The 13,714-nt window shown below is 47.0% G+C and overlaps 1 long non-coding RNA gene across 1 annotated transcript in view; it reads right to left on the reverse strand.

Annotated features, from left to right (window-relative positions):
- Positions 1-675: 675 nt before the first annotated feature.
- LOC145349550 (uncharacterized) overlaps positions 676-13,714 on the reverse strand; it is a 59,913-nt gene continuing 46,874 nt past the window's right edge. The window contains exon 3 of the long non-coding RNA XR_013888086.1: positions 676-788. This is a non-coding gene — a long non-coding RNA (uncharacterized LOC145349550). The remainder of the gene's footprint in view (positions 789-13,714) is intronic.

A 13,714-nucleotide genomic window follows, 5' to 3' on the forward strand; every position in this document is an offset into this window, starting at 1 on the left:
CTGGAGCACCGCACAAATACCCACCAGTCCCTGGGAGATATCCTTATGTGACTGGACTCTGCGGTCTTGCATATCAGCTACAGACATCATAAAGTGGGCCAAGCCTTGAACGTTGTCAGACATGGCACAGATATCTTCCAAGGCTTTCCACTGTGATCACCACCCTTGCAGTGTTGGCCTAATTTCTAAGCAATGCCGGCACCATCTCCTGCAAAAGAAGGCTTTGGGTTCCTTCAGCTGGTCTTGCATCTGTTGGAAAGTCACAAAACCTGGCTCTACATTTGCATCTCTACCACTGATGGGATAACCTTTTCTAGTGGGCTGACATCTGCCTTGGTATCAACTAGTTCCTAGGAACAGGGAGACCTTTGATTGCTCACTCTCTTGGAAATTCCTGCTCCGCCTGATGTGTTTCAGCAGCTGTGTAATGTCCACCAGATAGCAACCCCAGGACTCTGTGCTCCGAGATGTGCGTGTCAGCTCTGGTGGATGGTGCTGGTGAAAGTAGTGACACGATTTTAGTGTCCTTCCCGGAGCTGTGAGGGGCTGGGCAGGGGATGGCGGGGGGTGGGGTGGTGCAAATGCAAATTGGCTGGCCTCATCTGATGCAGATCCTGAAAGACAGCATATGGGATCAGCATCTGGCTAAGACAAGGGAATGGGAGAACAGCAACTCACTTGAGACAAGGCCCAGCTTGCTTCAAGGGATCCCTCTTCAAAAAGTGAATCAGCACCCTGATTTGTGGCATCCTGGCCTCTCTTCTCCCACTCTCGTGGATGATCTTCACCTACAGGGACAGTAAGAAGACATTGTGAGGCATATGTCTAGCAGGTATGGGGGGGGGAGGGGAATGTTAACATCAGGTGATATTTGTGTGGGCTTGGTGCCCAGCAAAGAGGGATTGTGAGGGCATGTGATGAATGGGGGATGGTGTTTCTGAGGTGGGTTCTGAGCTGGTTGGTGAGAACGTGGGATAGCTGTTAGATGGCACGGAAGAGGTTAATGGTGAGACACTAGGGTTCAGGGCCAGGATTGATGCCAGGAATAGACAAGTGGATACCTACCCTTGCAGCTCTAAGGAGGTCATTCATCTTCCAGAGAACTCGAGGCTGACTTCCTTGCTGCCATCTTGTTGCCTGCAGTGATAAGACAGTGCTGTGAGGAGCATTTAAACGGTGCTCCTGCTTGTTAGGGGCTCACAGTTGACTCCCAATTTCAGCGAATCACTTGCCTGAGAAGTCAGGGACAGTGGGACTCACATGGAAGGGGATGGCCTATTTAAATATGTTGAATTGGGCCTCTGCAGCACTGCCAGTATCAGCAGGAAACACTCCGGGCTTCTAACTGGCAACAAGTCTTCTGTTTTTATTCCAGAGTATTACAATCTATTTTCAGGAATAAAATGTCTTACTCCTTCGACCGGTAACAAATGCTTTTCAAGTGAAGAGAATCATTTGAATTGCAAACTATTCTTTGCTTATAAGTTTTAAAATGCAATATTCCCATGAGTGAGTGCGTGAGTGATGCGGTTTTAGATTTTAGATGAACACATGAATAAATAAACCCAAGAGAAGCTTGCTGCTGTTATTCAAATTGTCCACGTGCTCAGAGGTTAAGAAATACACACCTCTTCTTTTTCAAAAACAGCACTGATTACAATATTAAGGGAACAGAGGTTTCAATTCTCTCACATCCCTCTCTTTAACAGGAAACCAGAAATAAAACAGGCTCAGGTTTTCACCTGTGATTAGTGACATGCAGAGAGACACGAAGCACCTTCGGATAATTCTTTTGTGTCTTAATATAACGATATTGGATATCATTTTAGCTGATGAAAAAATGCTTTCTAGCCAGTCACCTTTACACAACTCACAGACAACGTAGCAGGGTTGACAATCTCATCATCTGCTGAATTGAGGATGAAAACCTCTTTCTTTATGTTCCATGGATGAATACACTACTAAACAGTTTATACATTGTTGGTATGCCTAATAATGTCTCACAACACTGGATTAAACTGAATGTCTTTTTTTTTCCACACAAAACCCAAACGTGTCTCTGAGAAAGATTTCTGTACAGAAATCCTCAATCCACCTGAAATATTTCAGGCCTAACTCCTCCAGCCTAACAAGTTAATTTTCAATGATCAATCAACTCCTAATTGGTATTATTTTAACCCTAACTTCTTTCTTCCTCGTTACGATGACTAAGGCCTTTTAGGATGGTGGGAGCTCTGCCATCAGAAGAATCAGACTCAGAATCTCACTGGCATTTTACATCTTAACATGCATTGGTTGGCATAAGGCAGCACTTACTCCCTTAGTTGGGAGGATGTCCCTCTTTGGAGAGCTATTGAACAATTAAGATTGGTTAGAAGAGACACTGCTCGGAGTTGCCAGAGCTTAATCTTGGAAACAGGGATACCCAGGTAAGTGTCAGGTTCTCAGAGAAGGAATGGGATTTGTGAAGGGTGGGATCAGAGTCTCAAGGGATAGGCTGGGGTGGGGGGGGGTGGAATCCAGAGGCCACCTGATTTTAGGGGGATGGTGCCTCCAGTCAGAAAGGGGCTTCTGATGGAAGTGCCTCTCACCCGATCCCTTCTCACCCCAGTCAAATTCCTTCGTTTCCAGTTTCCCCCCCAAACACCCTGAGCTGTCATCCACCTGCCCATGAGCCTAAAAATTGAGGCTAGGCAGGAAACAGCCATGAATTGGCCACTTAAGGGCCTTATCTGGGGCAAGAGTGAGTTTCACCTCTGAGGCCCTGCCCAACCCAGCATAAAATTGCTGCAAGGTCAGGATGGGTGTGAACCTGAGGGGGGAGGGAGGGAGGGAGGGAGGGAGGGGAGGGAGGGAGGGAGGGAGGGGAGGGGGGGGGGGGGGGGAGGGGGGGGGGGAGGGGGGGAGGGGGGGGAGGGGGGGGGGGAGGGGGGGGGGGGGAGGGGGGGGGGGGAGGGGGGTGGGGGGGAGGGAGGGGGGGAAATCTCATGTCCAATTTCATGTTCCCACTATCAGGCATCCCTCTAAGCCTCTCGCCATGAAAGAAGTTTTGGGCCAACAATCACTTGTTCCATAATGGCTGCTGATTCAGTTTTAATGCATCTATTAAATGCCAATTGTTTCCCACAAAGCCGTCCATGCTTCAATTCAAATTTCTCTTCAGGCTCTCCCTTTGTCCCTCTTCCTTACCATCCCTTCAATGCTTCATTCCATGTCTTCACCCTACTCCCTCTGTTGCAGGACTGCCATCAATTCCTGCATCCCCTCCACTTTGCCACCATTAGTTTCCACATTCTAATCTTGCTTGACCTGAAAAGAAATCAAACTGGTCTGATGACCCTTTTCTCAAATATCAGAGACCAGATAATACTATTCGTCTTAGCATCACTGTGTACTCTCCATGTTTGAAGACATTTTATTGTTACATATGTTATACTGTGTCAAATTTCAATGTCTGTATTTATGATAGACCAGAACATCAGGTGGCACAGTGGTTAGCACTGCTGCCTCACAGCACCAAGGACCCAGGTTCAATTCTGGCTTCGGGTCACTCTCTATGTGGAGTTTGCATATTTTCCTCGTGTCTGTGTGGGTTTCCTCCGGGTGCTCCAGTTTCCTCCCACACTCTAAAGATGTGTGGGTTAGTTTGACTGGCCATGCTAAATTGACCCTAGTGTCAGGGGATTAGCAGGATAAATATGTGTCGTTATTGGAATAAAGCCTGAGTGGGATCGTGGTCAGTGCAGACTCAATGGGCCAAATGGCCTCCTTCTGCACTGGAGGGATTCTATTCTATTGCTGTCAAAATAGCAGTGAGGCTAATGGCACTTGTCATTAATTATGAGTAAATAGCACCAAAATTTTAGGCAAGGGACAGGTGTGCTGTTAAACTCAAATATCCTAAATTGCTGTTTGAGAGGCATTTCTCCATCATTGCTTTCACAAAAAAAAAATTTTGGAGCAGAATTCTCCCAAAAAAATTCTAAGTGTTGAATTCATGAGAAAACTAGAGTAATTCATGCTGTTTTTTAACTGGGAGTTCAGACAAGAATGTCCCACACTCTGTGCACTGCAGAGGCCACCAGCCTGCATATCATTAAATTTCAGGGGGCCTATTCCAGCTGACATCAGCATGATGAGTGGGCCACTACATATAAAAATAGGAGCAGGAGTAGGCCATCTAGCCCCTCGAGCCTGCCCCGCCATTCAATAAGATCATGGCTGATCTGTCGTGGTTTAGTTCCACTTTCCCGCCCTCTCCCCATAACCCTTAATCCCCTCGCTTATCAAAAACCCATCAACCCGTGTCTTAAAAATATTTAGTGAGGCAGCCTCCACCACTTCAATGGGCAGGGAATTCCAGAGATTCACCACCCTTTGAGTGAAGAAGTTCCTCCTCAACTCCGTTCTAAACCGCCCCCCCTTTATCTTGAGGCTGTGCCCCCTAGTCCTACTGTCTTTTCTGAGCGGGAAGAGTCTCTCCACCTCTATCCTATCCATCCCATTCATCATCTTATATGTCTCAATGAGATCTCCCCTCATTCTTCTAAACTCTAACGAGTACAAGCCTAGTTTATTCAGCCTCTCCTCATAGCTCAACCCCCTCAACTCTGGCATCAGCCTAGTAAACTTCCTCTGCACTCCCTCCAAGGCCAAAATATCCTTGCGTAATACCCTCCCCCCTCAGGTTCACACCCATCCTGACCTTGCAGCAATTTTATGCTGGGTTGGGCAGGGCCTCAGAGGTGAAACCCACTCTTGCCCCAGGTAAGGCCCTTAAGTGGCCAATTCATGGCTGTTTCCTGCCTAGCCTCAAAACTGCACACAGTACTCCACCTGCGGCCTCACCAGTGCCCTATACAGCTGCAGCAAGACTCCCTACTTTTATATTCAATCCCCCTCACTATGAAGGCCAGCATCCCATTCGCCTTCCTGACCACCTGCTGCACCTGCAGGCTGGGTTTTTGCGACTCATGCACAAGGACCCCGAGGTCCCTCTGCACCGTCGCCTGCTGCAGTTTTTTGCCAAGTAAGTAATAGTCCTTCCTACCAAAGTGGACAACCTCGCAGTTGCCAACATTAAATTCCATTTGCCAGTTCCTGGCCCATTCGCCCAGCCTATCTAGATCCTTCTGCAGACTCTCCACACCCTCTGCGCAATTTGCTGTTCCACCAATCTTGGTGTCATCAGCAAATTTCGACACCATACACTCGGTTCCCTCCTCCAGATCATCTCTATAAATGGTAAATAGCTGAGGCCCCAGCACTGACCCCTGGGGCACTCCACTAGTCACCAACCGCCAATCCAAATAGCACCCATTGACACCCACTCTCTGCCTCCTATTTGACAACCAATCCTCTATCCACGCTAACACCCTACCCCCAACTCCATGCCCCCTGACCTTCTGCAATAACCTCTTGTGAGGTACCTTGTCAAACGCCTTCTGAAAATCAAGAAAGACCACATCCACCGGCTCTCCTCTATCCACCGCCCTAGACACATCCTCATAGAACTCCAATAAATTTGTCAGACACGACTTCCCCTTAACGAAACCGTGCTGCGTCTGCTCTATCAAGCAATTCCCCTCAAGATGCCTCGCTATTTCCTCCTTGATAACGGATTCTAACATTTCACCTACAACAGACGTTAAACTAACCGGCCTATAATTCCCTGTCTTTTGCCTGCCACCCTTCTTAAACAACGGCGTAACATTAGCCATTTTCCAATCTTCCAGCACTTCCCCGGAATCCAGCGACGTTTGGAAAATAACCGCCAAGGCATCCACTATCACCTCCGCCATTTCTTTCAGAATCCTTGGATCCTTCAGAATCCGGTCCTGGGGACTTGTCCACAATCAGTCCCTCCAGTCTGTCGAGCACTGCCTCTCTAGTAACAATAATGTCATTGAGACCCATATGCACCAATCTGCCAGTGCCAAGATTGGCACATGCGCAGTAACCCCACACTGACAGCTTTGCCAATTGCTGGCCTCACAACAGAGGCTCTCCACCCCCCTCACGGCCCAATCGCTAGCACCCCAATCATTCCTGGGCCCAGCACTGACCCTCCCCTCTCCACTGTAATCTCCGGCCCCTCCACCTCAACAGTAACTGTAACCCCACCTGCAGTCCCAACCCCTCCATGCAGTGCTGACTGTCCCCCCTGCAGGTTTTTCTACTCCCCCATCTTATCCCACCCCCAAGCCCATCCTAATCACTGGTCTCCCACCTTCTCCTACTGATCCCTTAGTAGAGTGGCAGCAGGACCCCTTCCATCCCCACTAATTGCTTCCTAGATTCTGCCCCCAAGGTCCACCCCTCACAGGCCCACCCCCTTGGCACTGACCCATGCCCAATGAGCAGTGCCAAGGTGCCCTTTGGGCAGGTCAGGGGCACAGGCCAGTACTGCTAAGGTGCCCATACCCTGGGGGCACCAACCCCGTGTGGCCCAATCCCCTGGATGCCCTGAGTGGGGAACTAGTGCAATTCTTGCTGAAATGAAACACTCTGGTGGGGCTGAAGATTCTAACAGACCAGGAGACTCCTGTACTTACCCCACTAATCTCACCTAAATTACATGGATATATTTAAATCATTTTGATTCTCCCCGATAATTTCTGGAGCACAGTGCGAACATGCACACAAACCCCACAAATCAGCCGACACAGGGTTCTCCTGTGTCCCCATAGTGGCATGGGAGAATCCTGGCCTTGTTTGTTTTACCGCCAGAAGAAAAAAAATCTGTTTAGACCAGTTCAATGCTCATTCACCATTGAAATGGCCTGAACTGGGAAAAATTTGTTTTGGTTAAGTCTCAGCTGGATTCTACTGGAGCTGTCCACCTAACTGGTAGGTCTACTGGAATGATCAGAAATCCAGCTGGGACTCCCAGTTACAGAATTGGCACTAGTACTTTTCAGTCAACTTCATTTTGAACCAGTTCACCTGTTCTCCATTGTACTAAAACCAGTTCACCCATGCAAAGTTCTCTCGCTCGTATGCCTCCAGGTCTCTCTCTCTCTCTCTTTCACCAATCACCGAACAACACCTCCCCCACCGTCATTTCATTTGCTCCTTCATTCACTCCCCTCTATCTCCCCCTCAACTTCATTTTATATTGTCATTCCTTGTTTTGGAGTATTCTCTTAATTAAAATCCATTTGAAAGGATATGTTCATTTCTTTATTTTTTGTGCAGCAGCAAAAGTGCATGAATTACATCGGGAACAATTTCAATGGACATATTCACATGTTGAAATATATACCTGGCATTTATACAAACTGAAACGTTAGCAAGATTCCAGCGGAATTTTTTGATTGTTTTCTAAGTGTTGCCTCTGGCAGGAGAAACAGAGAACAACTCACCAGCTGCCTTGCTAGGTTTTCCCACTGTATTTTCAACACTTAGAAAAAACACTTCAAAATATTTATTCAAGTGACAATACCAGCATGCCACCGCCTTCCTGGCATGGGGCAGGCATCATTTCAATGGGAAATCCCAACACGTCAGTTTGGTTTTCTGTCCGAAACTCTCCCACATACATTCTCATCTTGGACTTAGAATTTTTTTGGTAAAATTCCCCCCATGGGGGTCAGTAGAATCATAGAATCCCTACAGTACAGAAGGAGATCATTTGGCCATTGAGACTGCACTGACTCTCTGACAAAGAATTTTATCCAGGCACCCTATACCTTTATCCCCATTTATTTATTCCTCTAATCCCCCTAATCTACACATCCTGGGACACTAAGGGGCAATTTAGCATGACCAATTCGCCTAACTTGCATATATTTGGACTGAAAGATGCCTTTGTAAGAAGGGGATATGGCGCCTGATTCATCGATTGACAGTTCCAACATGCCACAGCGAAAAACCACACTGACCTCTTCAGAAGACAAATACATGACGTGACCAACGAAGTATCCTTCGTCATCCTATATTTCTCCAGACTGGAGAAACTACAACATCATCATCTTCTGAGCCTTCAACATGTCATCGATGAAGAAGAACATATCACCAAGGCCATCCACTTCATGCCTTCAAACGTACAACCTCAAACAGACCACTGTATGCAGCAAACTGCCCAGCCTTCAGGAGAACAGTGACCACAACACCACACAACCCTGCCATGCAACCTCTGCCAAGACATGCCAGATCATCGACATGGATATCATCAAAACATGTGAAAACACCACCCATCAGGTATGCGGTACATACTCATGTCACTCAGCCAACGTTGTCTACCTCATAAGCTGCAGGAAAGGATGTCCCAAGGTGTTGAACGTCAGTGAGACCATTCAGACACTACAACAATGGATGAACAGACACCAAGCAACAATTGCCAAGCAGGAGTGTTCCCTTCCAGTCAGGAAGAACTTCACCAGTCAAGGCATTCAGCCTCCAATCTTCAGGTAAGTGTTCTCCATGGCGGCCTTCAAGACACACAACGCAGAATCGCTGAGAGGAAATCGATCACCAAGTTCTGCAAGCTTGAGGACGGCCTCAACTGGGATCTTGAGTTCAATTCACACTACTTGTAATCCCCACCATACCGCCTGGGTTTGCAAAATCCTACTAACTGTCCTGGCTTGAGACAATTCACATCTCTTCAACCTGCAGTTATCCCTTTATCCACACACATTGTTCATACCTGTGAATATTTGATTATTGTAAAGATTCACATTCCAATCATTTCTTACATTCCAATCTGTAATTATCTTACAACTGTGTCTTTGTGTAATAACCTCCACTCAGCTGATGAAGAAGCAGTGCTCCAAAGGCTCGTGATTCCAAATAAACCTGTTGGAATTTAACCTGGTGTTCTGGGATTCTTACTGAGCCCACCCAATCCAACACTGGTATCTCCACATCATGGACATCCGTTTGAGAGGGGAATGACCACAGGGATTCCTGCACTATCTTCTGGGCTCTTTTGCTGTTCCTGATGGTCACCTATTCTCTTTCTGCCTGTGCAATCCTCACCTATGGTGTGACCACAATACTAAACTTGCTATCCACAACTTGCTCAGCATCGCAGATTCTCTACAGTGAGTCTACACGCAACGCTAATTCTGAAATCTGGTTAGCCAGAAGCCGCATTTGAACACACCTCCTGCATACATGGTCACGAGGGATACTGGAAGCATACCTCATTTCCCACATTGTACAGGAAGAATGTGTCATGGGTCAGTAGTCTCCTGCCATGACGTCCTTCTCTATTAAGCTAGTTAATCACTTAAAAAATGTGATCTTATTTATGATGGTTAGGAACCTTGCTTCTTACCAAACACTTGTATTATAATTGTACAGTCCTATTCCACACTTTCGTTTCAGTCTCTACCTCAATGTTGTGCACATGACACAAAGGTTGGCCAGGTGGTTAACAGTGAAGCTGAGCTTGGGCTACAAAAAGATATAGACGGAACGGTCAAATGGGCAGGTAAGTATAGATGGGATTTAATCCTGCAAAGTTTGAAGTGATACACTTTGAATACTTCCTTGTCAAATTACTCCTCCCAATGAATGGCAGGCAACTAGGGCTCTTGGGGTGTTTGTCCATAGATCTCTGAAGGGTAGGGTAATTAAATTAGTAATTAATGTAAAATGTAATTAGTAAGGTAATGAAAAAAGCATTTGAGACACTTGCCTTTATCAATGGATGCATAGATCACAAAAACAGGCAAGTCATGTTGGAGTTGTATGGAGTTGTATTGGTGAAGCCACATCTAGAGTACTGTGTGCAGTTCTCATCAATATAGAAAGGATGTGATTGCATTGGAGGGAGTGCAAAGGAGATTCACTAGGATGCTGCCTGGGATGGAACATTCAAGTTATGAAAAGAGGTTGGATAGGCTTGGATTATTTTCATTGGAGCAGAGGTGTCTTGACAGGGCAGAAGGGGAGGAGCAACCTGATCGAGGTTTACAAGATTCTGAAGGACATGGACAGACTCGATAAAGAGCAGCTGTTCTGTTTAGTTGAAGAGTCACTCATGGGAGGCATAGGTTCAAGGTGAGTGGAGGGAGGTTTAGGGGGGATGCGCGGAAAACTCATTTACCCAGAGGATGATGAGGGTCTGGAATGTGCTGCTTGAGAGAGTGGTAGAGGTGAGTTGCCTCATATCCTTTAAAAAGTACCTGGATGAGCACTTGGCATGTCATAACATTCAAAGCAATAGGCCAAATGCAGATAGATAGGATTATGTGGGAGTTCAGGTGTTTCTAACGTGTCGGGCCAACTCAGTGGACTGAAGGGTCTCTTCTGCATGATTCTATGATTAAGCAATGAATTACTTCAATAGGTTGAAAATACTCACCAGGACATGCTCACCAATGAGCTGCTTTGGGTGATTCCACATTATTTTCTAAATTGTCGTTTGTTTAAACATCAGGTCCTCTGAAATCCTTTCCGTCATTATGGTGACCCAGCTGGGTCTTCTCATATGCTTACAGAGCACGAACTGCACTCTTCAATCTGCTCTCAATCTTGCTGTTTCTCATGCTATTTTATCCTCCCAACTGCTCTATTTAACAGCTCTCTCCCTTGTGTCCTCTACACTTGCAGCAGAGCAAGACCATTCTGAAGATTTAAAAGTTAGAAAACGAGGAGAAAAATGAAAAAGCACCTCTTTCCCCTCTCTTGCAATCTTATCGGTAGCAGATATCTGGCCCATTTCTGGCATGAGGCTGAATAAATTAGTTAAAATTGAACTTAAATAGAATTTACATGGAATGAGTGAGCACAAGACTCAATTTTCGAGCTCACTTGCTGCTGTGGCCTCACCAGGAGGGGCTCTTTCTGGTGAAGAAAATAGTTTTTCAGAGTCAGAGGCCATTGAGGTGCTTGGGAAGGCCCTAGCCTGGCACTCTGGCACTGCCCACCAGGCACCCTGGCATTGCTCATAGGGCAACAGGCAGTGTGTGAGGGGCAGAGCCTTCTGGGAGCATGGCCTACTGGGAACCAGTCTGAGGTGGTGCGGGGACTGCTGCATACTCTGCAGTTGCGATTGATGGAGAAGGGAGGGGTTTGCTCTGCTGTCACTCCATAAGCAATCAATAGGGGAAGAAGAGGGGTCCCACTGCCATTCTGCAACTAATCGGTCTGGGCGGCGGGAAGGGGGAAGCGGGGGCTATATTTCCAGGTGGTGAGAGCTTGCCTGGTTGAAGCGTGGGGTGGGAGGCTGGGTCAAGGCCAGCTGCAGCAGTAGAGGCCTGATAGATCTGTCTCTCAGCCCTGTCAAGCCTAAGTTGTCAAGCCTAAGGATTGGGAGACGTTTAAATGTCCACAAAGAATGACGAAGAAGTTGATAAAGAAGGGTAGGATGAACTATGAAGCTGGGCTAGCGCTTAATATAAAAAAGGATAGCAAGAGTTTTTATAAATACATAAAAAGGAAGAGGCTGGCTAGGGTGAACGTTGGACCCTTAGAGGATGAGAGGGGGGACTTAGTGGTAGGGGATGGGGAAATGGCTGAGGCCCTGAATAACTTTTTTGTTTCGGTCTTCACGGAGGAGGACGTGAATAATTTTCCGGGCGTTAGCGATGGAAAGATGGTAGGAGTGGAGGGCCTGAATGACATTATTGTTACTAGAGAGGCAGTGCTCGACAGACTGGAGGGACTGATTGTGGACAAGTCCCCAGGACCGGATGAAATGCATCCAAGGGTTCTGAAGGAAATGGCGGAGGTGATAGTGGATGCCTTGGTGATTATTTTCCAAACGTCACTGGATTCTGGGGAAGTGCCGGAAGATTGGAAAACGGCTAATGTTACACCGTTGTTTAAGAAGGGTGGCAGACAAAAGCCAGGGAATTATAGGCCGGTTAGTTTAACGTCTGTTGCAGGAAAAATGTTAGAATCCGTGATCAAGGAGGAAATAGCGAAGCATCTTGAGGGGAATTGTTTGGTAGAGCAGACGCAGCACGGATTCGTTAAGGGGAAGTCGTGTCTGACAAATTTATTGGAGTTCTATGAGGATGTGTCTAGGGCGGTGGATAGAGGAGAGCCGGTGGATGTGGTCTTTCTTGATTTTCAGAAGGCGTTTGACAAGGTACCTCACAAGAGGTTATTGCAGAAGGTCAGGGGGCATGGAGTTGGGGGTAGGGTGTTAGCGTGGATAGAGGATTGGCTGTCTAATAGGAGGCAGAGAGTGGGTGTCAATGGGTGCTATTCAGATTGGCGGTTGGTGACTAGTGGAGTGCCCCAGGGATCGGTGCTGGGGCCTCAGCTATTCACCATTTATATTGATGATCTGGAGGACAGAACCGAGTGTATGGTGTCGAAATTTGCTGATGACACCAAGATTGGTGGAACGGCAAATTGTGCGGAAGGTGTGGAGAGTCTGCAGGAGGATCTAGATAGGCTGGGCGAATGGGCCAGGAACTGGCAAATGGAATTTAATGTTGGCAAATGTGAGGTTGTCCACTTTAGTAGGAATAATGGTAGGAAGGACTATTACTTACGTGGCGAAAAACTGCAGCATGCAACGGTCCAGAGGGACCTCGGGGTCCTTGTGCATGAGTCGCAAAAACCCAGCCTGCAGGTGCAGCAGGTGGTCAGGAAGGCGAATGGGATGCTGGCCTTCATAGTGAGGGGGATTGAATATAAAAGTAGGGAGGTCTTGCTGCAGCTGTATAGGGCACTGGTGAGGCCGCAGGTGGAGTACTGTGTGCAGTTTTGGGCACCGCACTTACGCAAGGATATTTTGGCCTTGGAGGGAGTGCAGAGGAGGTTTACTAGGCTGATGCCAGAGTTGAGGGGGTTGAACTATGAGGAGAGGCTGAATAAACTAGGCTTGTACTCGTTAGAGTTTAGAAGAATGAGGGGAGATCTCATTGAGATGTATAAGATGTTGAATGGGATGGATAGGATAGAGGTGGAGAGGCTCTTCCCGCTCAGAAAGGACAGTAGGACTAGACGGCACAGCCTCAGGATAAAGGAGGGGCGGTTTAGAACGGAGTTGAGGAGGAACTTCTTCACTCAAAGGGTGGTGAATCTCTGGAATTCTCTGCCCGTTGAAGTGGTGGAGGCTGCCTCGCTCAATATTTTTATGACGCGGGTTGATAGGTTTTTGATAGGCAAGGGGATTAAGGGTTATGGGGAGAGGGCAGGAATGTGGAACTGAGCCACAACAGATCAGCCATGATCTTATTGAATGGCGGGGCAGGCTCGAGGGGCTAGATGGCCTACTCCTGCTCCTATTTCTTATGTTCTTATGTTCTTAAGTTGGTTGCCCTTGCACATGTGCAGACAGAGGTCTGCACATGTGCAATAGTGCTGCCACAGAGGTCTGCACATGTGCAATTGTGCCATCTGCTGCTACAGCAGACTGGCTGACTGGTGATTTAAGTCTCACCCCACCACTACCGCCCCCCCCCCCCTTCCCCTACAGGTGAGGAATGGTTTCGCCCATTTTTTCATGCAATGAGTGCATAAAATTCTGGATTTGAACTTGCCCAAAAATCGGGTGAGAAACTCTCCCGTTTTCCACCCTGCCTGGATTTAGAATTTTTTTGGTAAGATCATCTCCAAAGTTTATATCTTGTTTCACAACTATACATTTTATTTGATAAAGTTACAAAAATTTAACCAAGCAAAAGTCAATATAAGTACAGGTAGTATTGATAGGATTTAAACATCACAGAATCATAATAACTCAATGCTTATGTTTCTCCTCCTTCTTATTCTCAGCCTTTAACTCAGCAAAGTATGTTTTGCT

Source organism: Carcharhinus amblyrhynchos, chromosome 10, assembly GCF_965287045.1.
Source record: "Carcharhinus amblyrhynchos chromosome 10, sCarAmb.v2.hapA, whole genome shotgun sequence".
NCBI lineage: Eukaryota > Metazoa > Chordata > Chondrichthyes > Carcharhiniformes > Carcharhinidae > Carcharhinus > Carcharhinus amblyrhynchos.